We start from the raw sequence: 25,409 nt of genomic DNA, 5'->3' as shown, positions 1-25,409 counted from the left end.
CTGGAAAAAGGAGTGGTGGGAAGAGAAGTACTGTTTTAGTTTTTCTTTTTGGGCCTTAGTCTCTCACTACTTAAATCTGTTTTAGCTGTCAATACATTAATTTTCCCCAAGCAAAGTCCGTTTTGCCTGTGATAGTAATCGGTAATGCTCTCCCTGTCTTTATCTTGACCCGCCGGCTTTTTTATCCCATTTTTCCCCCCTGTCCCACTGAGGAGGGGAGTGAGGAGCAGCTGGGTGGGTGTTTGGCAGCTGCCCAAGGTCGGCTCTCTACAGACAGGCATAAATTTGTCTGTTGCCTATTGAAATATATCAGACTGCTTAAGATTAGATGACCAGCTACATGCGCTTTAGCATTTAGTGCCTCTTTATGTGCTTACGCAGACTTGCCTGAGGATTCTGAGCACTCGTAGCTGGTGTTCACTTCAGGGACATCGGAAGTTGTGAGATACTTCTGAAAATAACACCTTTTCTACTAAATTCCTTGAGAGTTTGAGCAGATATTTGATTCTAGGCAAATGTGTTCCAAAATTTGACCTTCTGGTGTTAAAGGGTGTTCTGCTAGTGAAACACAAAAACAGATTTTTGAGTAATAAAAATAGTTTAAAAAATAAATTGTTCTTGTGTGACTAAGATTGAGAACATTTGTTTCCAAGTATTTGTTTTGCACCAGTAAAACAATAATTGTCAAAACCATTCAGCTTTTAGCTGATTAAGATGCTACTCATCGTTGTTTACTATAATTTAGGGTTTGGCTTTCGTTAGTTTTGGGGTTTGTTTTTTTCTTTTTTAATGGGCATGTATCAAGTATGTGTGTGTGCATTTTTGGCTTTGCTTGCTTCATAGTTGACTTTTACACTTGTCTTGATAAATTATCAAGGGATCTCTTTATAAATATCTTCTTTTTTTCTCCTAAGCGCAATATTAGTAAGGTTTTTTTTTCATTAAGTTCACTTTTATGCATTAAAAGGGGAGGGGGGACCCACCAGATTTTGTGATTTCAAAATTATTTTTTCCTTTTCTGCATATTTTTTTCTTGCTCATCACTTAGATTTTTTTCACTCCCATGTTGCTGTTTTGTCGGTAATGACAATATGGAAATCCATACATATTGGTATTCCAATAGAGATTTGCCTAGCCAAACAGAAGCAAAAAATTATGTGAATACAAATGTATTAACTGCAAAGATAAATCACAACCTGCAGGCAACTAGAATAAGCTGAGAAAAGAGAGGAAAAGATGTGGGGTGGGGAGTGGAGCTGGAAACCAGCTGGAGTTGGAAGATGGAACATCACACACAGGAATCAGGAAACATTTATAAGCATAACTTTTTAGTATCACACAAGCAGAAAATGCAGAGTGATTGAAAAGTGAACAGGCCCACAACCACACTGCAATGGAGAAGTTTTATCGTCTTTGGAAATCATCTGTGCTCATTGTCAGGGTTTTTACAACTCTACCTTGGTTTGGGGGTCTTTTTCTTCCTTCTTCTTCTTCTTCTTCTTCTTATAAAAAAGTTTAAAAAATATGAACTTAGGAAAAGCCAATTTCATGTGCTGTTAATTTAATTCCCAACATAAAACCTTACTTCTTCTGATGGAAAATGAAATTACCCTTTCTACATCCGTTTTATCTGTCAATTAAATTCTTTTTTCTCCCCTTTCCTCCCCTCAAAGAAAAAAGAACATGCACATTATTGGTTATATTTTCTGTGCTTGCAACAAAATGAAAATGGGAAGAGGTGGCATTAACTACAGTAAGTACACAAAACCTGCTTGATTATCATGTAAAGATGCTGGAATGACAACCCTGGAGACTTTGAATTTCCTTTGTGAGGTTGTAGATGTCTAGGCTAATTTTCATTTTCCATTTGTCCTGGTATTGCATGGCAAAGCAGTTTTAATAATGGGACTCTTAGCAGTGTTAACTATTAACCTTTCTATTTCGTGGTATCTTAAAGAAATGGCTTTTGGAGGCAGCTTTCTCTGCCTGAATCTGTATGTGAATAAAGATAGGAAAATGAAATGCATCTTTTGGGCAGAAAGAAAGGACATTCACTGTGATCCATTCTGTATGATTAATTTCAGGATGATATTTGTCTCTGCTTCATGTTGTCATTATTTGACAGTTATGAAAAAAATCACCTTCTTTGGTCTCGCTTGGTTATTATTTGTATTACCTTAGAGCCGATTGGAAAATAGTATTTGAAAAAACATCAGCTTTTCAAAATTGAAAAGAAAAAAAAAATTGAGGCAGTTTTCTTTGTTTGTTCAATTTTTGAATGAACAAAAAAACACTTTCCAGAACAAAACCAAAACAAAACCGATCCTTTTTTACTTTTTAACAGCAGAGTTGGAAAGAGAAGAAAGCAGATGCCATTTTTTGAGTAATAGAAAACACTGTATCTCAACCATAGTAGTTTGTCTTGCCCATGTATATCTCAAATAGTCTAATCTTCATGTAGGGCAAAGAGACCACAGGTAAGCTAAATATAAGGCACTTTTGCTTTGCAGATATTTTGCAGCTATGATGGGGACTAGCGAAGTACTAGTGTTTGGGTGCTGAGGGGCATCTCCTGGTGAATCTTTTCGTTGCAGCTTAAGATGTTACCACAACCCAACCTATGCACCATCCTCCTCTGCTTACCACTACAGAGTGGGTGGCAGAAGCACCTGCTTTTCAGCTGTGTCAGTTGGAAGTAAAGTTGCACTAAATTACATGAGTGGATTTAACTGTGAGCTGAAATGATGAGGTGCAGCTAGATTTTTCTTTTCTGTTACATTTTTAGAGGGAGAATAGCTTAGAGGCTGTGAGCCAGAGGGCTGAGCAACTGTATGTCTTAAAACCTCTGCAACCAGATTTGCCAGAGGACATCTATCTGCTCTCTCAGAACAATTTTCAAGGAGAATATTCTGCTCCACTGCCCTTTGTCTTCACTGACCTTGAGAAGAATTGCAAGTGATTGTTAAATACTTTCTGCTTACACCTGTAAGATATTGGGGAAGTTTAACGCTGAGTTCTTTATGATGCCCAGGAATGCAGTGAGGAACATTTCCTGGGCAAGCTTCCTCTAACTTGGAGAGTCTTTGCATTGCTGAATGTTTCTGAGGGTCTAAATAAATAATACTGAATTTTATGTCCAATGGTATAAACATGTCCAAAGAGAACTGGTTCAGTTCTGCCACAGCAGAGGCATCTGAGCCATGATTTTCCTCTCACTTATATCTGTAAAAATCAAGTACAACTCTGTTAAAGTCAAAACTAGGATTATATCAGAGGAAAGCCAAAGTGATTGAGAGAAAAATCAAGCCTACAGCCTATAAAGTGCAAGTATAAACAGCATCACTTTTTTTTGAACTTGACTACATACACCTGGAAGGCATTCAAAGCATGCACTTGCAGTTATTTGTTACTCCTGGAATGATTAAAGTAAATCACATTGTTTGATATGAAAAATATGTTGTACACACACTTCTATTTTTCTCGCTGCTCTGCCCTCCATGCTGCATTTTGTAGCGTAATCAAAATGCAAAATACATTTTGAAAAATTAAATGAGAGACACATGTGTGAATCATGAGGTTTATTTGCATGTTTGGCCCTTCAATTCATTAGGGATTTTAGTTTTTCCAGGAGGGAAACTGTCACATTTACATATTCTTAGACAGGCATGCAAATATTAGTCAGAAACTATAGTTTATTCAATACATTACAAGCTCCTGGGCTGCCAAACAGTAATTTCAGTTCTTGAGTAATATACGTTTTTGGAAACCTGGCATAATAACACTGTATTATAGTATTGCCCACTAGGACCACTTATGATTTTGTCAGGTTTTCCATTATCAAGCCTTACGTTCTGGGCCACGTACATTGTACGCCAGCTGTATAAATTTGTTATCTGACATGCACGGTCTCAGTCCCAGAGCAAATTTCTTTTGCAAATTTCAGAAAGCAAAATCACAGAAGCTTATTCAGAAGTTCCAGCTGGACCAAAGGAGACACAGCACCAAAAGAAAGAAAACCAACTAGTATAAGTCCTTTACGTTGATTTTTGTGGTTCTGTGATCTAATGTGTTGCAGGGGTTTGCTACTGCAGATGCAAATATACACCTCAAAGAATTTACAGAATGAAAATACACTGTCAGTAATATTTGTCAATTGGAAGGGAGTGTCTGCAGTCTATCTGGGAAGTGGGCTGTAGTGTTTTAAATACCCTTGTTTGGCATAAATTCATGAATTGGTGTAACTGAACTGGGATTACTCTAGTGTGTACTGAAGAAAATAGTTTACATCAGCTGAGTTCCCTTCTCCTTCTCCTCTATCTCAAGTGGAGGCTATTATAACTGTTAAAAATTCCCAGGGGTCAATTCAGGCCTGGTTAGAGACAAGGTCATTGCTAAGGTCAAGAATCCACTGGAGCAAAAATAGCTTACCAGGTTGATATAAGTCCCAGAGGTTTCTGTAGCCAGTGTCAGAGGAACAGTGTGATTAGTATCACATGAAGCTACCTTTGGCTTTCAGCCTGGATGCCCCAGGACATATTTACATTTACTTAGGCTGGCCTTAGGTCTGGGTGAAGCTTAAGCTCATGCTTCTGGCTTTTTCAGTATGCAAAGAAAGTTGAAAACTTTATAATGAAAACCTGAACTCACAGCTGAAGAAGATAGATATCCTTATAGAAATACATTGGGGGAACATATTGATTGAGCCATACTGACTGAATTAAGCAATAAACTCTTCCAATTAATACTAAAGGGTAGGAAAAGTTGACCTATGTGTAAATTGTTCTTGTTCTTTGGACTAAAATATTAAGGACCACAATATTTGGTACAAATCATCACAAGACCTTTGTACTCCATGCAATTATTCTAATCCCTTTTTCACTGCACCATTTGGGGAACTGGGACCAGATGATTTCTCCCATTCACAAAATTTATGTAATACATTGACGTAAAAGCAGTTGCATAGATTTTGGGCTCTATCAGGAAGGGTGCACAGAACCCCTTGGCATGGCTAAAAGGAACAAAATTGATAGCTCATGGACATCTGATACATGTTTGAAAAAAGATGTGTTTTTTTTCCTAGCAGGAGAATTGTAAAATGATCCTACTTTTCATACACCATAACTTCTGTCCATTAAGACTGCATAAGGTTTCTTAGTATGCAGAGGGGCTATGCATGTGGAAATCTGCTGTTTTCTAAATCCACATTGATAGGATAGATTGTAAACTCTTTGAAGGGGACTGTTTCAGTCTATCATGTTCATGATCCGTGGGTTTAGGACTTCTGAACGCACAGTGGCAGAGTATTCTAATGATCCATTATACTGTATCAATGATATGTAGATTATGTGCTGATTGTAGATATTTGAACTATGCCTTACAATCCATAGTGTGGTTCTTTGAGGATTTGTTAAAGTCACTGAGGGTCAGTGCACTTTGACATGACTCCAAAGAGGAACAAAGAATTAGAGCTTGCCAAAATTTCACTGCATTAAGGGCATGATCATGCTGTCCTGATTCCAGCATAGTCCGAACACTACTTACCTCAAATAAGCTTGCTTGGGAAATGATCTTATCCTGGGCACGGCAAAACAGATCTCAGTGTAAAGTAAAGGCTCAAGAATTCTCCTAGAGTCTTGGGAGGGTATTAGCAGCTCACACTGATTTCTGCGCTGCAATGGCTAGACATATATTGCAGCCTCATTTAGCTAATGTATGTCAGTGCTACATAGATTATGTACTTTTTGGCAGAGATCGAGAAAGGTATCCAAAAGGGTCTGTATCTAAGGATTTATTTTCTCCTTTATTTTATATAATTAGTGTAGTAATACCCCATAATACAGTCCTCTGAAATTCATTGATGGGTTGAATTTACATAAATTACAATAACACAAGTTTTAGAGAGGCAGTATGATTGATTGAATATTACTGCATTGTTGTATTTTGGTTTCTGCTCTTCACCTGCAGGATGACCATAGGCTGCTCATCGTTTCCCCTTCCATGCAAGACTTGTCTTTTTATATTTTTATGTGGTTTGTGAAGAGCTCGTCACAGCTTGGTTTATCACTAACTACTCTGTAGACAGTGCCTTTCAGAAAAGCCGTCTTGGATGAGACATTCAAACCCTGTTGTAATAGAAATACAAGTAAGACAGGATATTTTATATACTTACAAGAACATAATTGTCTGTTAGGACAAGTAGAAATTATTACCCATGATCCCAAATTCCAACTTTTCTCAAGGTAACTTACTAGCAGAATGTTTCCGTCAAATATATTCTCCCTCCCGTGCTCTTCTGTGGTGGATTTATTCTGATCACATGTGTGAGTTGAGAAATATACAAAAAACGGCCCTTTCATTAAGATTAGAAAGCTGCATCCCTTAAATCATGCATTTATGCAATTTTTAACTGTTTTTAACTAGCACAAAATGGCTCGTTGGAATTATGCAAGTATAGATCATTTTAATTTGAATCATTGTGGAATCATAAAGGACTCCGTTCTTTAATTTTGTGCCTTCAAGTCAGCCACTTTGATTAAAAAATAATAAAGCATGAGAGCTGGAGGGTCCTTGCAGGTTCTTCCAGCTATCATGGATCCCTGATCTTTGGTACTAATTCTTCTCATTAATATTAATAAAGGGCTGATAGGCCATCTCAAAGCATAGTACAAAAACCATGCAATTAATTGCTTGTAGTGTTTTTATGCTTATTTTGCACAATGAGAAGTGATGCCTCAGGAGTCTAAATATCAGTTAATCAATAATATCAAATCCACTGAAAATGAGCCCTTCAAGTCCCTTTTTCATAAATCTTCCCCAATTTTCAGCAGGATTAAAACCAATTACATGTTGTTTGTTTTTAAATTAAAAGAAAAAAAAAAAAAGAAAGAAAAAGGGAGTGAAAGAAGAGGCAATACCAACAGACTTGCATATGCCTCTCCCCCAGCTTCTCCTTTCAGCACTGCAGTTTTTAACAGGTAAAATGCTGGGGTTTAGATTCTTTTTCTTCTCCACTCCTAGATAACAGCCAAGGTGATCACAGGAAATTAGACTTGAGCACTATCAACAGGTTCCTGCCAATTTGGAGGTGTTAGCCATGTTGAGTTGGATGGCATCCCTTAACTGCACGAGATTACACATGCTATTTCGGCCAGCAAAACCTTTCAGAAAAATGAGAACTCCTCTCCCGTCCTGAACTGACCTACACAGATGTTTGATTGGACCGTGAACAAGAGTCAAGGTGATGTCCTCTCTTTCACTGTCCTCAGACCAGATGTGCAGCAGGGCCAGACTGAGTCCCTGTCACCTCACCTCATTTCAGCCCTGCTGTTACACACAAAGGCAAATTGCTGTCACTGCACAACATAAAGGGAAATGGTTAGGGTTTTGTTTGGTTGGTTTTAAATGCAAGTCAAATATATTGGTTTTAAATACAAGTATAATATTGTATTAAGATTTTGTACTGGGGACAGCCCAGATCATTAAAATAGCAAAATGTCGCCTTGTCAAGATGAATGTCCAAAAAAGATCCTTTCTTTCTTTCTTGTCATTTTTATTCAAGTGGGCGTTTATGAGCCATTGTGCCTACTGGTATAGATGGCATTTAAAATATAATTTCCTGGGACAAAGATTGGATCCCTAAAATAAATTTTTTGTGGCTGTTTTGTTGTTGATTTGCTGTTGCATGGAGATATAGAAAATGGATTTGGAAGGAGGCAGGGCTGTGGCTATTTCAGATTGCAACATTGTGGGGTCTACAGCAAAGGGTTGTTCTGCTTCATATGGTTCACAATAATTGGTTAAATCCTGCAGCTATTCTCTGGGATTTTTACAGCTGGGTGAAATATTTTTAGCAAGAGAAAAAGTACATTTTTATGCACAACTCTACCTGTATTGTTCTATCAACAAGTATGAATTTATAAGGTCAAGTCTCATCCTTCAAGTAGTCTTCATATACACATGCACACATGAAAGAAAATGGTTTTAGGAAATGTCAGAAAGCTTTATATCAACATTTTTAGAATGAACTAGAATGTTTCATTTCAAAATGTCATTTTCATTTTTGAAATTGATCTTTTTAAAGGGTAAGAAAAGAAAAAGAGAAAAAAAAAGGCTTAAATAACTTGAAAATGAAACACAACATTTTCCAATTTGAATAAAACTTCCTGGTGTACAAACCCAAACCCATTGATTTTTTTTTTTTTTTTTTTGCTTTGCTACTGAACTCCAAAGCCTGGTATGCTCACAGGTCGGGTTTTTTACTCAGATTTCAAAGCAGAGGTACACTTTCTGTTTTCTCTGTGCATGCACACCCAGATGTATTGCCTGGTGTAGCTTGCATATCTGAATGATGCGGACATGGCTGTGTAGTTGCTGCCCATGATCTGTTTAGAGGCAAAATAGAGACCATAAATTAATATTTAATGACATTTTGTCCAAGGAAGGTCTACATCAGTGGAAAGACTGTAGTTTTTCCCTCAGTGGTGAGAATCCACAGCAAGGCAGAAAACTCCAGGCATTTCAACATCTGGAGCCATATAGGGTTTCTTCTGATTTCTTTTCTTGGGACCTAGAATGTTTGGATTCCACCTGATTTGGGAGGGGATCAGACAGCTCCATCCCAGGAATCCCTTCTAATCAGCAGGTAGACAACAGCCAAGATCTAACTACACATTACTACCTCCTTCCGGTTCACTGAGTGTTCTGATGAGGTCACGAATATAAAATTCTTCTTTTTGCAATTGTTAATATGTAAAGGTGTTTGTTTTGGTTTTTTTGTTTTTGTAAAAAAAAATATCAGACAGAGTCTGATATTACAAAAAAATATAGAGGATATAGCGTAGGGAATAAAAGGCAGATCAGTCTGACATCGATTCTAATTAAAAATAAAGAAAACATTAGCTTAAAAATTAACTGTAAGCTTTTCACACTGTGAATCTACTTACCCTTTTAGAAATCCTGGGCTGAAATGTGACATCTCAGACAAGTTCTGATTCAGACCATTGTCTTTTGATGCAGCTGATTTTAACAGCCTGAGCAAGCCAGGAAAACAATTGCCTCTCTCTTTCTCACCCTTGCTTGCAAACTCTTCTCTCCAATGTCATTAACCTACCCGGTTATTATAAAGGACTTGTCACTGATCTAAACTCTGACTTAGATGTGTCATTCATCATACCCTAAGAATGTATCAACAAAGAATTAGAAGCTAAAAATATTACTAGTAGCAATTAGTACAGTTTCATGCAAGATGGGTCTTGAAGCCCATTTCCTATTTGACAAAATAAAGGTCTAGTTGTTCAAATCTGGGAAGGGTGTTTCAGCACATGCAGTTTTAGTTTTTTAGACATTTTAGTGAAAAAAAGAATAAAAATAAATAATCAAATAAAAAATATCAGTTCAAACTACCTGGTTTGACTTTTGTTACAGAGAATTTTTCTCCTTAAATGCCTGTGTAGTCTCTCTTTTCCGTATGCTCAGATTGAAAATAAGGAAGGAAAGGAAGGCTGGTGTGGTATGATTCATCACGCCCATGGATGGCAAAGCCAAGTTAAACAGTTTGTTTTCACCAAAGAGCAACTCCTGGTCTCTCATCTCTTTTCCTTTGCTCAGTATGGTTGGACTTGATGACCTTAAAGGTCTTTCCCAACCTAAATGATTCTTTTATTCTATGATTTTGGTTTTGGTCCAAGCTTATTCTTCCCCCGGCTCCCTCATTTGTTGGGTACACCCTGCACAGATTCAGTCATTCATTTGATCCCTCTCTGGTATGATTCATTTCACTTATGTTGTAGTAAAAAATATGCAGTTTATTGTCAAATATTTCAAATGAGTGTGACTGATAAAGAAAAGGTGAAGGAGGAAGTCCTCTCCCTTTCAGCAGTAGTGAGTCATTTAATTAGTTTTATGTCATAACACAAAAGTTCAACCTCATTTTTTTTTCCCTTTGTTTAAGTTCAATAGGATAATCTGGCCTTCAAAATAGTGAAATTATTTACTTTAGCTAAAATCAATGGCTGCCCTACAATACACCTTAGTTAAAAAAAAAAAATAAAAAAAAAATTGAGGTACAGGAAGTCAGACTATATAAACAAAGAACACCAGTCAAACTAGATGCCTATAAAACTCTGAACTCACTCCCCAAGGAGCCTCCAGAGGCAGTTCGTTTATGAGCAGGGGTATATCTAGCTGATTTCCAAATAGGGAGAAGGTGCACAAAATAATGTAAAAACCACTATAATAAAAAAAAAAAAATCCACAAAAGACTCTGATGAATTCCCCCAAGATAACTTCTCCAAGGCTTTCACCAAATCATTGAACAAAAATTTTATTTATTCTTCCACCCCCAGCACAAAGATGGGAGAGACACCTACAGCTAGGCAGATCCCTTCAGATCCTGCAGTAAAATCCCCAGATGCCATTAAGTAAGAGTCCACAAAAATTATAGTGCAGTGATAAATGAAGAAAACTCTCCCAAGTCCTAAGGCAGAGCTTGAACAGAGAAAAAAACCTTCTTTGCCATTGGCAGGTTTGCCCAACCTTATTTTGAAGATTTTCCCATCATTAATTTAAAGGTATTAAATGAACAAAGATCAGCAGAATTAGCAATAAAATGCCCTGGCAGGTGCTGAAGCCGTAATTCACAGTCTGGCATACTGTTTGAACAATTGCCGTAGTATTTTAAGCAAGGAATCACAACCTATCTGTGATTTAAACCATGCTTCTCCCTTTTTTAAATGGTTATTTAAATACAAATTAATGATTAAACTCATATTTCTTGAGGATTAAAAGCATCTATATCTATGCGTATTTGTCAACATTAGCATAAAACCAGTTGGAAATTGTGAACAAAGTGCTGTTAAGTGACTATATGCAACTGTGCTCTAGAGTTCCACTTACAGCTAGCATCATCGCTCACACTATTTCTGTTGGGTATCCCATCTGTTTTACACCTGTAAGTTGATAGGGAAGAACATGAAGTCTCTCGGTGGTCAGTGCTGATGGTCATACGTATCTTGTATGTTCAGCTCTCGAAATACCACCGGGTAGGGAGAAGGTGTAAATTACTCGGAAGCTGTCTGATTGGTGGTGCTTGCTTGAAACAGCTGTAAGAGGTTCTGAACAAAGCGCAGCAGTTGTAGTGAGAAAACTATTAGCATATGCATGAATAAGTGGGTGTGAAAATGCTGGCTATCAACATGCAGTGTGTACTGTATTCCAGCTGAGTAGGTGTAAAAAACATCCTCTTGACACAGAAGTGTGAATTTCAGCGAGACAAGCCTGATGAAAGCCCAAGATTTGTATTTGTTTCATTTGTTTAGATAAAGGGCCATGTACTTTTCTGGTGTTATTCTGTTATGGTTAGATGAATTTTGCCCTACTTTAAGGCAAACAAAGCAAGCCAGTGAACAGCACAAAGTTATAGGATGGCAACTGGGTAGCCCTAAGAATCACAACAGGTTTTGAACTACCTCTTTGAGGCCGCGGATGCAACTTTGTCACTGGTAATACTCATCAGAACTTCACTGCCTTCTCCAGGCTAAACAGAGTTCATGGCCCAGACTTCTGTATGGCTCTTTATTGTATGTGCCTGTTAAGGCTACCACTAAAAATCAAAAGAGAAACTGAGCCATTCCTTTGCTGGAGAGCATAAAACCTGTCCACTGAAAAAGGACACTTGAAAATCCTGCTCCTGGGCACTTGAGGGCATTTCACATTTCAGCCATTCACAATTTATATTTATTTGAAAAATTGTGTTGCTCGGCAGTCTTTTCTAATAGCAATATAATGGTATTGCAGCTGGAATTTAATGGTACACTATTACACTTCAGGGCAACCACAGCACAAGTGTATCAATTCTGGGATGAGTCAATGGTGAAAGAGCAATATTGAGGTCATATTTTTCCTCTTTCTGTACATCAGTGGGACAGAGGTATAGAACTTTTGGCAGAAATGTACAAGATTATTTTTCAGTGATCTAGTTTTCTTCCAGACAAATTTCTATATCTCTTACTTGAAGCTTTGCAGTACTACCTTGTTCTATTCTCTGACAGGATCTGTCACAGTGATATCAGAAGGGTTACCAACAAAGCAATAAATGGCATGATCATCTACCTCATTTGCCTTTCTTTTTAATATAACTTTTCAACATTCCCTGTAACTTATTTTCTGTCATACATATAGTGAACATATGGTTGACACAACATGTTGTGGAAAGCAGTAAGACATTTATTGGTTCAAAAGCATACTTTTAATCCAGAATTTGAGAAAATGTCATCTCTTTTGCCACGAAACCTTGGTTTTGCAGCTGATAGACATGTCAGTTTTAAAATGAGATAAAACCAGACATATTCCATGTTTTACTGTACAGGTTCTTTCTTCACTAACTCATTTAGGGAGAAAAGGCATCAGATCATACGACTGGCCATTCTGGATCAGACCAGAGGTTCGCCTAAGCCAATACCCCCTTTTCACTACTTGCTAGTAGTTGAGAACTAAAGTAAAGCAGAATAATGGACAGGTCTGTAATGCATTTTTCTAGAGTACTCTTACAGTCTTCAGTGGTTTCTGTCTTGGAAACTTATTGAGCGAGAGGCTGCATGTTTGTATTTAGCAGCCTTAGGTGGATTTTCCTTTCATTTCTTGAACCCAGGTAAACATGGAACTATTAGACTAAAGATACAGCAAATGTACTTTTCCTTCATTTTGCATCTATCTGCCAGTCTATGTATATAAGCATTTGCATATACCACTATATATATAAGTATATAGATAGATATATATGAAAGAGAACAGGGTTACGTGATGTTGCCATTGCCGCATTAAGCACCTTACTGGAGAAGTTAAAAAGAATGGCAAAATCTCAGGTCAACTTCACGCCCAAGAGTATCACAAATCTCTACAAGGTTGTTAAATTGCATGTGGTTGTTTAACTTGGGAGAGCAATCATCATAGATTCATCATGGAGAGGACATACTTTTGCAGTCTACAGATTAAAGTTCCTTTCTAAGTGGCTGAAGATCTTGGACTACTATCAAGATCATTTATAACTAATAATATTTTTAAAACCTATCATTGGATAACATAAATGAACAATCTTATGAACCCATAAGACAATTTAAACCTAGAACACTAAAGTGAAAATCTATTTTCCTTACTCTTCACCCTGCAAAATTTGCTGCCTAGTGACTGAGCTTTAAGGATGGATACAAGTTAATATGTGGACTGTAGATAATTATGGTATTTCCCTGATTTATGCTAGTAAATATAGTTTTTGTTGGTACCAGCCCACAGACTTTGTATTGACCTGACAGTACAGAGTCCCTGAACTGAGTACATAAGTCACATCTGTGTTACAAACAATAACTTTTTATGTTATTTGTGACTGGTGGAGGCTATAGAATCATAGAATCATAGAATGGTTTGGGTTGGAAGTTAGTTCCCTGGGCAGGGACACTTTCCACTAGACCAGGTTGCTCAAAGCCCCATCCAGCCTGGCCTTCAACTCTTCCAGGGATAGGGCATCTTCAGTTTCTCCGAGCAACCTGTTCCAGTGCCACACCACCCTCATAGTGAAAAATTTCTTCCCGATCTCTAACCTGAATCTCCCTTCTTCCACTTTGAAGCCATTACCCCTTGTCCTATCACTGTCTGCCTTTGCAAAAAGTCCCTCTCCAGCTTTCTTGTAGGCCCCCTTCAGATACTGGAAGGCTGCTATAAGGTCTGCCTCTAACCTTCTCTTTTCCAGGATGAATAACCCCAACTCCCTCAGCCTGTCTTCATAGGAGAGGTGCTCCAGACCTCTTATCATCTTTGCAGGTCTCCTCTGGACCCACTCCAACAGGTACATGTCCTTCTTGCGCTGAGGACTCCAAATCTGGATGCAGTACTTCAGTGGGGTTTCACCAGAGCAGAGCAGAGGGGCAAAATCACCTCCTTTGACCTGCTGACCACGCTTCTTTTGATGCATCCCAGGATACGGTTGGCTTTCTGGGCTGCGAGCGCACATTACCAGCTCATGTTGAGCTTCTCATCAACCAACACGCCCAAGTCCTCCTCCTCAGGGCTGTCTCAACCCATTCTCCACTGAGCATTTATTTCCGCTTGGGATTGCTGCGACCCACATGCAGGACCTTGCATTTGGCCTGGTTGAACCTCATGAGGCTTGCACGAGCCCACCTCTCAAGCCTGTCCTGGTTCCTCTGGATGGCATCCCTTCCCTCTAGCGTGTTGACTGCACCACAGAACTTGGTGTCATCAGCAAACTTGCTGAGGGTGCAGTCAATCCCACTGTCCATGTCACCAACAAAGACGTTAAAAAAGCTCCAGTCCCAGTACTCACCCCTGAGGAATACCACTCATCACTGATTTCCATTTGGACATCAAGCTGTTGATGGCATGTCTTTGAGTGCAGCCATCCAGCCAGTTCCTTATCCACTGAATCCATGTCTCTCCAGTTTAGAGACAAGGATGTAATGTGGGACAGCGTCAAATACTTTGCACAAATCCATGTAGATGACGTCTGTTGCTCTCTCTTGTCTACCAACACTGTAATCCCATTGTAGAAGGTCACCAAATGTGTCAGGCATGACTTGCCCTTGGTGAAGCCAAGTTGGCTGTCACTGATCACCTCCTTACTTTCCATGTGCCTTAGCAGAGCTTCCAGGAGTCTCTGCTCCATGATCTTGCCAGGCACAGAGGTGAGACTGACCAGCCTGTAGTTCTCCAGGTCTTCCTTTGTTTTTCCTTTGTGAAAATGGGGGTTACATTTCCCCATTTCCACTCAGTGGGAACTTCTCCGGACTGCCACAACTTTTCAAATATAATGGAAAGCAGGTTAGCAACTTCATCTGCCAGTTCCCTCAGGACCTGCAAATGGATTTCATCAGGTCTTATCATTCTGTGCACCATCAGGTTTCTTAGATGGTCTCGTACGTGATCTTCACCTACAGTGGGTGGTTCCTCATTCTTGCAGCCACTGTCTTTGCCTTCTGTAACTTGGGTGGTGTGGTTAGAGCACTTGACGATGAAGGCTGAGACAAAAAAGTCATTGAGTACCTCAGCCTTGTCCATATCCTGGTTAACCAGGTCTCCTGTTTTCTTCTGGAGGGGACCTACATCTTCCCTAGTCTTCCTTGTATCAATGACATACTTATAGATGTTTTTCGTGTTGCCCCTGATGTCCCTGGCCAGATTAATTCTGTCTGGGCTTTATCTTTTCTAACCTGATCCCTGGTTGCTTGGACAGTTTCTCTGTATTCATCCCAGGCTGTCTGTCCTTGTTTCCACTCTCTGTAGGTCTCCTTTTTGCTTGTAAGTATGTCCAGGAGCTCCTTGTTCAGCCATGCAGGACTCATGGTGTCTTTGCCTGACTTCTTCTTTGTTGGGATACATCTTATCTGAGCTTGGAGGAGGTGATCCTTGAGTACTTAGCAGCTTCCTTGGGCCCCTCTCCCCTCCAGTGCTTTATCCCATGGAACCCTAGCAAACAGATCCCTGAAGTGTGCAAAGTCTGCTCTGCTGAATTCCAGGATAGTGAGTTTGTTGTGCACCATCCTCACTGCCCTAAGGATCTTGAACTCTACCATTTTATGGTCACTGCATCTTGACCATTTCATGGTCACCCTTGAGCTTGGCATTCCCCAGTAGCCCCTCCTTGTTGGTAAGGACAAGGTCCAGCATAGCTCCTCTCCTTGTTGACTCCTCTACAACTTGGAGAAGAAAGTTGTCATTGATGCATTCCACGAACTTCCTGGATTGCTTGTGCCCTGCTGTGTCGTCCCTCCAACAGATGTCAGGGTAGTTGAAATCGCCTATGAGGACCAGCGCCTGTGAATGTGTGGCTGCTCCTGTCTGTCTATAGAGGGCCTCATCCGCTCCATCATCCTGGTCAGGGGGCTTGTAGCAGACCCCCACTGTAATGTTGCCTGCCCCTTCATTCCCTTTAGTCCTTACCCATAAGCTCTCAGTCCACTCTTCATCAGTCCCCAGGTGGAGCTCCATGCACTCCTACTGGTCATTGACATAGAGGGTGACTCCCCCTCCCCCTCTCCCCTGCCTGTCTTTCCTAAAGAGCCTGAACCCATCCATTCCAACACTCCAGTCATAAGAGCCATCCCACCACGTCTCCATGATGCCAATGAGATCATAGCTCTGGAGGTGCACACGCGTCTCTAACTCCTCGTTTGTTCCCCATGCTATGTGCGTTTGCATAGAGACACTTAAGCTGGGTCCCTGCTGAAGCCAACCTACTGGCTGGAGTGGGTGCAAATCCTTAGTGCTGATCTCCAGGTGTCATTCCTTTGAGGTGCTTTATCAGCGTTTCCCCATTAGCTCCTATTGCCTCAGGAGCCCCTGGCTCATCTCCATAAGACTTTGAGTGTGCTGCAGTGTACCCAGTACATCTCAGAGCAACAGGTTGAGGGCCCTTGCTATCAACCCATCCCTCTAACCTTGGAGTATCATCCCCTGGCTTGTCACTAGCACACCTGATAATACCCGCCTCCCCCATCGAGTCTAGTTTAAAGCTTGGTCAATGAGCCCCGCTAGCTCACTGTAGTGCACTTTCAAACTCCAGCTGGGAACCTGTAAAAAAGGAGCAGATCATGCAAGGAAAATGTGAGGGGGAAAAATAAAAGACCTAAGTGGACTGAAAACTGAGGAGGAGGAATCCTCCACCACGACCATTATACAGTTCTCTGCATCAGGACACTCTTGACTTGTAACTCCATCTCATGTGTTCTTCTTTGGGAGGACTGAAACTTTCAACATTGTGACCCAGAGGCACACTGGAAGGGTAAGCATAAGAGCAAAGAGAACTAGTAAGTTTTCTGAATAACAATTCTAGCTGTAAAGAGCTTTTCTTTATTAATTTCCACTATGTGTACTGGTACTGGAACTAATAAGAAAAAAAAGATTAAGTTTTTATTAGATTGTTAAACATTAATAAAACTAACAATAAAGCCTTAGCTCCAAATACAAGAGTGTTCCCTTTTGAACCAACAATATTTTGAGTGTAATACCATCAAGATATAAGAGTTTGGATCTACTGAGAGTAAGACAGAAGTTATAAGCTGGTTTCTTCAATTCATATGTGACAGTACTGAAAGGCATACACAGACTCACTTCTTTTGGCCATATTTACATGTAAAACTGCCCCTAACTACTTGTATTTTGTTCTGTATTCAACTCCATGGATATAAAGTAGGTGATCTGTGAGCATTTCTAACAATTGAGCCACCGGAGGGTAGTGGGCATGAGAATTCCTACTTATCATAGAAGAAGGGGCCAGAATCAGGGCCAGATAACAGAATCACAGAATCATAGAATGGTAGAGGTTGGAAGGGACCTTTGATGATCATCTAGTCCAACCCTCTTGACAAAGCAGATTCATCTGAAGCAGGTTGGACAGGAATGCATCCAGGGGTGTTGAATATCTGCAGAGAAGGATACTCCACAACCTCTCTGGGCAGCTTGTGCCAGTGCTCCATCACCCTCAAAGTAAAGAAGTTTTTCCTCATGTTGAGATGGAATTTCTTGTGTTCCAGATTGGGCCTGTTGCCCCTTGTCCTGTCACTGAGCACCACTGACAAGAGTCTGGCCCCATCCTCTTGACACCCACCCTTTAGATACTGATATGCATTGATGAGATCCCCCCTCAGTCTTCTCTTCTCCAGGCTAAACAGACCCAGGTCTCTCAGCCTTTCCTCACAAGAGAGATCTGCCATTCCCTTCATCACCTCTGTAGCCCTCCACTGGACTCTCTCCAGTAGTACCTTGTCTTTCTTGAACTGGGAAGCTCAGAACTGGACACAGTATTCCAGATGTGGCTTCACTAGGGCAAAGTAGAGGGTGGGGAAAACCTCCCTCATCCTGCTGGCCACACTGTTTTTAATGCACCCCAGGTTACTATTGGTCTTCTTGGCCACAAGGGCACATTGCTGGCTCATGGTCAATTTGTTGTCCACCTGGACTCCCAAGTACATCTGTGCAGAACTGCTTTCCAGCAGGTCAACCCCTAACCTGTAACAGTCCGTGGGGTTATTCCTCCCCAGGTGCAGGACCCTACACTTGCCCCTGTTGAACTTCATTAAGTTCCTCTCTGCCCAGCTCTCCAGCCTGTCCAGGTCTTGCGGGATGGTGGCACAGATTTCTGGTGGGTCGGCCACTCCTCCCAGTTTTGTGTCATCAGCAAACTTGCTGAGGGTACAATCTGTCCCCTCAACCAAGTCATTGATGAATATGTTAAACAAGACTGGACCCAGTACTGACCCCTAGGGAACACCACTAGGCCTCCAACTAGACTGCACCACTGATCACAGCTCTGCCATTCAGCCAGTTCTCAATCCACCTCACTGTCCACCAGTCTAACCCACGCTTCCCAAGCTTACCTATGACGATGTTATGGGAGACACTGTCAAAGGCCTTGCTGAAGGCAAGGCTGACAACGTCCACTGCACTCCCCTCATCCTCCCAGCCAGTCATGTCACCGTAGAAGGCTATCAGGTTGGTCAAGCATGATTTCCCTTAGTGAACCCATGTTGACCACTCTCGATAACCTTCTCTTCCTCTACATGCTCAGAGATGACATCCAAGATTAGACCGGGTTGCTGAAATCTCCACTTGAGATCTGAAGAACTGTAAATGAGTATAGGTAGGCCAAGTTGGCTGCCACAGTAGTCAAGTGAAAAAACAGAACTTTAGGTCCTTCTAAGTTTATACTACAGAATAAAGGTTTTTATGCCTTTGAAGAAGCTGAAGTTTCTAAGTGTTGGTTGAGGATCACTGTCTTGGACATAAAGATCAGTTTAAAGACATAATTTCCTTTTGGGACTTGGTTTCTTGTATATTATGCACTAACAAGTAATACAAATGGCCACTGTATGTACTAATTAGAAGAATAAATTAATAATGATAAAAAACAACTATAATAACTTTAATAACAAATCAGATCTGGATGTGAAAAACTGTAAGATCCCTATGGGTAAACTACAAATTCCGTGCTCTGCCTTAGCCAGGGTTTGTGAAGGATAGTTGGGAGAGGAAGAGGAAGACAGTGGTGAAGGAGAGCTTTTAAAGCTCAGAGCTAAACCTGCTAATGAGAAGAGAATCCAGGAGATACTACATGGCCTTTGAAAAGAGTATGTCACCAATGACTAATCTTTTGATTTGCTACAAACCTCAGTTCTTAGTCTTGGAGAAGTCTGTTGGGTATAAAATAAAACAAAGCAAAGCAAAATAAAGCAAAGCTAAATTATATTCCATTACATTACTATAAAATAAAATAAAATAAACCAAAATAAAATAAAATGCACATATAAACAGGGAAATGTCCGAGAATTTCTAATTTTTGCCGTAATGATTCCCCTCTCCCCTTTTTCAAATGTCACCCCTAATTCTGTAGTGTATCATGCCATCACAAAGACATCCATTTAATCAAATGCCTTCTGCACCTGGGACACTGCTAGTCAATATGTAGTAAACAACCAATGTGTTCCAATCTAACGTAGGGACACTATGTTTCAGAGAGATCCATTGATCTCAAATGGCAGAGTTAGTCTTCTTTTGTGAAAAGAATCTTTCAAATAAAGCTACTTGAGTGTTTGAAGGTGTGAGTACTTTGATGTTTCAAAGCCTCAATTATTTAGGTACCACAGAGCTGAGCATTGTGTATCTGCCAAAGTTTCGTTTAAAAAGCTCAGATGGCTAAGATGTCATGTTCTGTTCAAAGTCTTCTGGTGACTGAAATTAAGAGAAAAGCCCTTTCATTTTAGTGACTCCTAAGGCGCTCTCAGCATCTACTCTGTTGTGCTTCAGCATGACACCATTAAATGCTTGCTTGCAATTTGAGTACATTGTCAACAGAGCAGATGGATTCTAACTAAGGAAGTGGTATTTATGCTGATAGGCTGTGGTAAAAGCAAAACAAACAAACAAAAAACCCCACAGCTTCTGGTATTTCTTATTAAAGGGATAGGATTCAAGTGTCTGGCTAAAAAGCAGTTGTACTGATACCATTGTCGGTAATAATTCAGACTTTGTCTGCAGGTTTGTGTAAAGGCAAGTGTTCACCTATCCTTAATTTACTACAGTTGAGGAGAGAGTAATGTCAATGATGCATCATGCTGTTTTCGCTTATTACTAACATATTATTGATTACTTCTATGTAGACTCCTGAGCTAAGTTGCATTACGATAGTTCAGCAAGTCAGCAAGATCTGGCCCACAGAGGAAAACGTGGTATCCAGACAGCAATGAGATCACCCTTTAAACAAAATGGTTGGATAGAAATAGGTGGTTGAGAGAGGCAAGGAAAGATTTACAGGTGTTATTGTGGGTGTAAAGGTACAAGCTGAACCTAACTTTAGGGTCATAACTGAGGTGTTTAGGCTAGAATACTTTAGATAAATTACTCTCTGCTCGCTCTTTAGCTGCTGGAAAGCTGCAGGAACCTCCGGGGTGATTCAGATCTAAGCAGAGTAATTTGCCACTTCAGGAAGTATATTTTTCTCTTTTGATTATATTAATAGACTAAGCTACTCAGTAAATGGTCTTAGCTAAGAGCCTAAAATTCAGTGAAATTAATCTCTGCCTTTCTTCCTGTTCATGAAGTAAGATGTGTTCCTTGATTAAAAAGGGGAAATAACATGAAGAAAGAAGTAAAATACAGGTGGAAGAGTTTAAGGTATAACAGGTGAAGACATAATAGACAAAAGTCCTTTCTATATCAGTATAACTTTCCATTGAGTCATAGAATCATAGAATGGTTAGAGCTGGAAAGGGCCTTAAAGATCATCTGGTTCCAAACCCCCTACCATTGCCAGGGACACCATCCACCAGACCAGGTTGTTCAAAGCCCCATCCAGCCTTCCCTTGGAACACTTCCAGGGATGGGGCTCCACAGCTTCTCTGGACAACCTGTTCCAGTGTCTCACCACTCGCACAGTAAAGAATTTCTTCCTAATATCTAATACAAATCTACCCTCTTTCAGTTTAAAACCTTTATCCCTCATCCTATCACTAGATTCTTTGATAAAGAGTCCCTCTCCACCTTTTCTGTAGGCCACCAACTCTGTAGTCCAACTCTGAGTCTTGGGCAAAAGACAGAAGCAGCTCTGAAAAGACAGGTTATTCAGTCACTGCCTGATACAGGATTTATGTATCTTTCTTGGAGGTATATTGTGAACAGCCACTAGATGGACCACCAGCTTGAAACAACACAGCAGTTCCTGCAGTGCAGTGAAGCGCTGTAGGCCAGCAAGTTGTCTTCTGCTGTCACATCACCACTCCACTTTCACACACAGGACCCTTCACTTTCATGCTCAGTGAGTGTGGACACGTGGGTGGAGAATCGAGGTTTAAGCACGAACAGGTAGAGTGTTGCACCCTGGCAGCTGGACCCAGGTGTATTAAAAGAGAGGTCTGGATGTTAAAGATAAGCAGCTGAGAGTCTTCCCCAAGTCAATTTGCTACAAGAGGTGCTAAGATGAACCCCTTTAAGTAGTCTTTTGTTCGGTCTACTCAGATGTTGGTACGTATTGCAGCAAAACCGCTACCTCTTGGCATTTTGTAAAGTACTTATCCCTGTTCTACCATGGAAACACAAACTGAGAGATGAGCATTGTCTACAGATATAGAATTCAGCCCCCAAACTGTCATTGTGTTGTTATTACATCAAATTTTGCTACAATAAAGAACTTTCAGCTTCAGGCAGGTTAAGGCATGGGTAAACAGGAACAGGGTATGGAGGTTAATGGAAGTGACTTAAGTCAACTGAGAGTTGCAGGATTCACTATGGGCACCTTAGGAGTTAGGAGCCTGGAATTAGGGACTGTGAACTTCCCTGCAACTCTAAAATTAACTATTTTTATTTCACCATTTCACCACCATCATCAGCTAAAAGATATTTCCCAAGAAAAATGCAAGCATTTATCCATGATGACTATTATGTGCTTAGGTTTGATTTGGATAAGGGAAAAATATTCTGCTGTTTTGTTTGCCTTTTTCTTATTTTTAATGAAAATATGTACCTTGCAACATGTAACCACATTTTCTACTATTGTCACTCACAGGCACTGTGGGAAACTGGTTTGATTCACTTTCTTTTGCCTTATTTGGAAGCTAAAAGATTATGGAACTCATTCAGGAAATTACAATTTTCCCTCCTTTATTTTAAGGCCAAGACCCGTTAAGATTTCTCTTCAAGCAACGCAATAAGAGTACTTAATCACATGACTTTGAGAGAATTGGACACTTGATCACTATTCTGCCCTTACACAAAGTTTTCTCAGTTATGTGGGAACTTACCTGGTGAAAAGAAAGTAGGATAGTCATTTAAACAATTAGTTTAATTCGTTTGAGTTTTGCAGTTAAACTAGCCATAAAGAACTCACTTCTACTTTAAAACAAAAGCTGGGGAGTTTAATTAGCTTGACTTCTTTGTGATGTGGAAGGAAGGAAGAGGTATCAACATGATTTTGACTTCCTTGAAATCTCAGCTAGTATACAGTGCCTATTAGAAAGACAGACGGACACTGCAAGTTCCTCCAAGCCCTTATACTGAACAACCATATTAATTATCACTGTTTTGTAGAGCATAGACAGACAGGTAGTCACACCATAATGAAGGAAGTTGGATGCCCTGTCTAAACAGGGTGCATCAAATTCCTCATTTCAGTGTACCTCCCTATAACAATATCAAGTTGAGAATGGAGATATAGCTGTTGTTTCTAAGGGGAAAATGAAAGAAAAATTCATATATTTATTAATAAGATAAATGTGCAGGTCAATTTAGTTTTAAATTAATTTTTAGCTGCAGTTTTAAAATATTAGGAAGAGAGAGAAAGAGTGAGCTGATCAGGAAGATAAAAGAAAGGGGAAAATCATAGGAAATAATAATAATAAAAAAGTCTAAAGCCAGCTAGTAAGCTAAAGTGACTTTAATTTTTCTGGTTTATTAAAACATATTCAAGTCTTTGATGGTCTATGAAATCTGGTATCCCATCAATTACGATCTCAAAAGATTTCTGAAACATTTTTTAAGCGAGAAGTAAGTAAATTATGGGTTTGTCTTTTAAAGTGTGTTTTATTATGTCATTACTTCAAATAATGTCAGTAACTCGGTACCAGTTTGAATGGTTATGGAACATTTGTAATTCAAGGGGGTGTGATTATCAGTGTATATTCTGGTATAAAAAAGACTTTAGCCAGATTACTTTTTATCGGCTCATGAATTTAGATGCAGTTCCTTTAGCTCCATAATGCAGCTGTCTGGGGGTAGATATATGCAGTCCTCCAGATTGGCTGCCATTGAAAACTTGTAGTGTGAAACTTGATAGTTTGTATTGGGAGAAACTCTACTGGTTCATGGGTAAAGACACTTTGAAGCAAAAAAAAAAAAAAACCCAAAAAAAACCCAGGAAAAAATAATAATGAAAGTCAGCCAGCCATTTCACAACTGAGATCTGTTTCTGCAACTCATCCCGTGGACAAAATGTGCTGGTCAATCACCTGAAGCCATTCAGTAGATTTAATGCATGTTTTAGCTTCTTCCTCCAACAAACAAAACCTGTACTGTCTCTGACATGAAACCATTAATTTATATGCCAAATTCATTCTTTATACTTAATGTGTTTGCATTTAGATTCTAAAACCATTTGCAAAATGAGAGGGGGGGAGGGGGGGTGGAAGCAAGGGTTGGCAAAATTCGTAGTGCCAGCAATTTTCCATCCATTGAAGATTAAATGCAGCACATTCTGTATACACCTACATGACTATCGCACACAGCAAATAATTCAGCAACTTCAAATGATTTAATTGGCAAGCTGCATGGCTCTGAAAAAAAGCCAGCGGAATAATGCAGAAGTTACTCATGTGAACTTGGTCAAATGGTTTTCAAAAGATGACAAAAAATCCTTCTTATGAAGGAAGACACAAGTCACGCTTCTGGTTAATGCAGATTAGCCTGTGGCTAATATAATGTGTACATTTCTTTCAGCACATAGCTGAATATAGGCACAGCTTACTGACTGATCTGTTGGAGTTGGGCTTTGTCAGCTGAACCCTGTGAGTAAAAGACTCCTTTAGCAGACACAGATGAAGATTTGGAAGTAAAGGGCAGAGTTTAGGGAAAAAAAAAAACAAACTAGGATTTATTTCAGCAAAGTAAATAAGTTTAGGAAATATGAGAGGAGAGAAAGGAAAGTTTTCATGAGCAGACCCTGCTGCTGTAGGATATTGAGAGTATTCGCTACATTCACAGGAGATTTTGGGAACTGAGATCCTTGATATTCTTGAACCTAGGTTGGGCATGACCTCAGGTCAATAAGGACTGCAAAGCTTTGAGATTTTTAAATGAAAAGAAAGACCTAGAAAGGGAAGTTATTCCTTTCTCTTCCAACATGGATGGAAGAAGTTGTAAAAGAGTTCATTAGTTCATGTTCCCACAGAAAAGCGGAACCAGTTTAGTATGCTGTAGTACAGCAATTCAGAGGAGGGGGGGAGCACAATCTGTAGCTAATGATGAGTGTAAAGTGTTTAACAGGATTAGTGTGGTCACCAGTTTTAGATAAGTGGAGTTATACATATTGAGAAGAGCTGACTCATTGATGTTAGACTTGAGAGCTGACATCTTGGTTTCTGCTGGGAGGTCTCAATGTGCATCACAGTAAACTCTGTAATTCATCCATCGGCTGTTAAATGTTGTTAAACTTGCTTAAAAAACAAGCTGTGTGTCATTTATGTTGTCTCAGGTGAGTATAAAATTGTGCTGATATTAAGTGCGTGGAATATTTTAACTACATCTTGCAAGGATCTACAGAATTCATTGATGTCCAGTCCAACCACTGCAGTGTCGACCACTGCAGGGATGCTGCTTAAGATAGCTATAATACAAATCAAGAGAAGAAAGTTTGGGGGTTTTTGGTGTTTGTTTGTTTGTTTGTTTGTTTGCTTTTAATTAGTGTGGAAAAGGTACAAAAGTTGTATGCAGGATGAACCTGACTTAGCAAGAACCCAAGGGAAAGACTAGTTTGGACAAAGCCCTTAGACAGTGCAGTAACTGCAGGGGTGCTTTGTCCCCATTCCTTGTCCTCTAAAACCAGTTTCATAGCAGCAGTAAAAGAAATAATACAAACCAGGGTGTAGTTTATGTGTTGTTGGTACAGCACTTTGTGAATGTAAAGTGCTATGTAAGTGCCATTATTAGTATTATCAGGTGAGTTTCTCCTTGCATAAAAGAGAAAAATTGCATCAATATAACTGCTGTGTCCTGAGTCTCTGGGATTTTTTAATTAATACACTAAGACTGAAGCTTAAGATAAAGTACTGGGACCTTTATTGAGTATACTTACCTTTCCTGGTGGCCTACTCACATTTCTTGGCATGTTTATAATCCCTTAGTTTATGCATCTTGGGTCT

This window comes from Vanellus vanellus (assembly GCF_965231255.1).
Source record: "Vanellus vanellus genome assembly, chromosome: Z".
NCBI classification, from domain to species: domain Eukaryota; kingdom Metazoa; phylum Chordata; class Aves; order Charadriiformes; family Charadriidae; genus Vanellus; species Vanellus vanellus.
Note: the sequence above shows the minus strand (reverse complement) of the source record.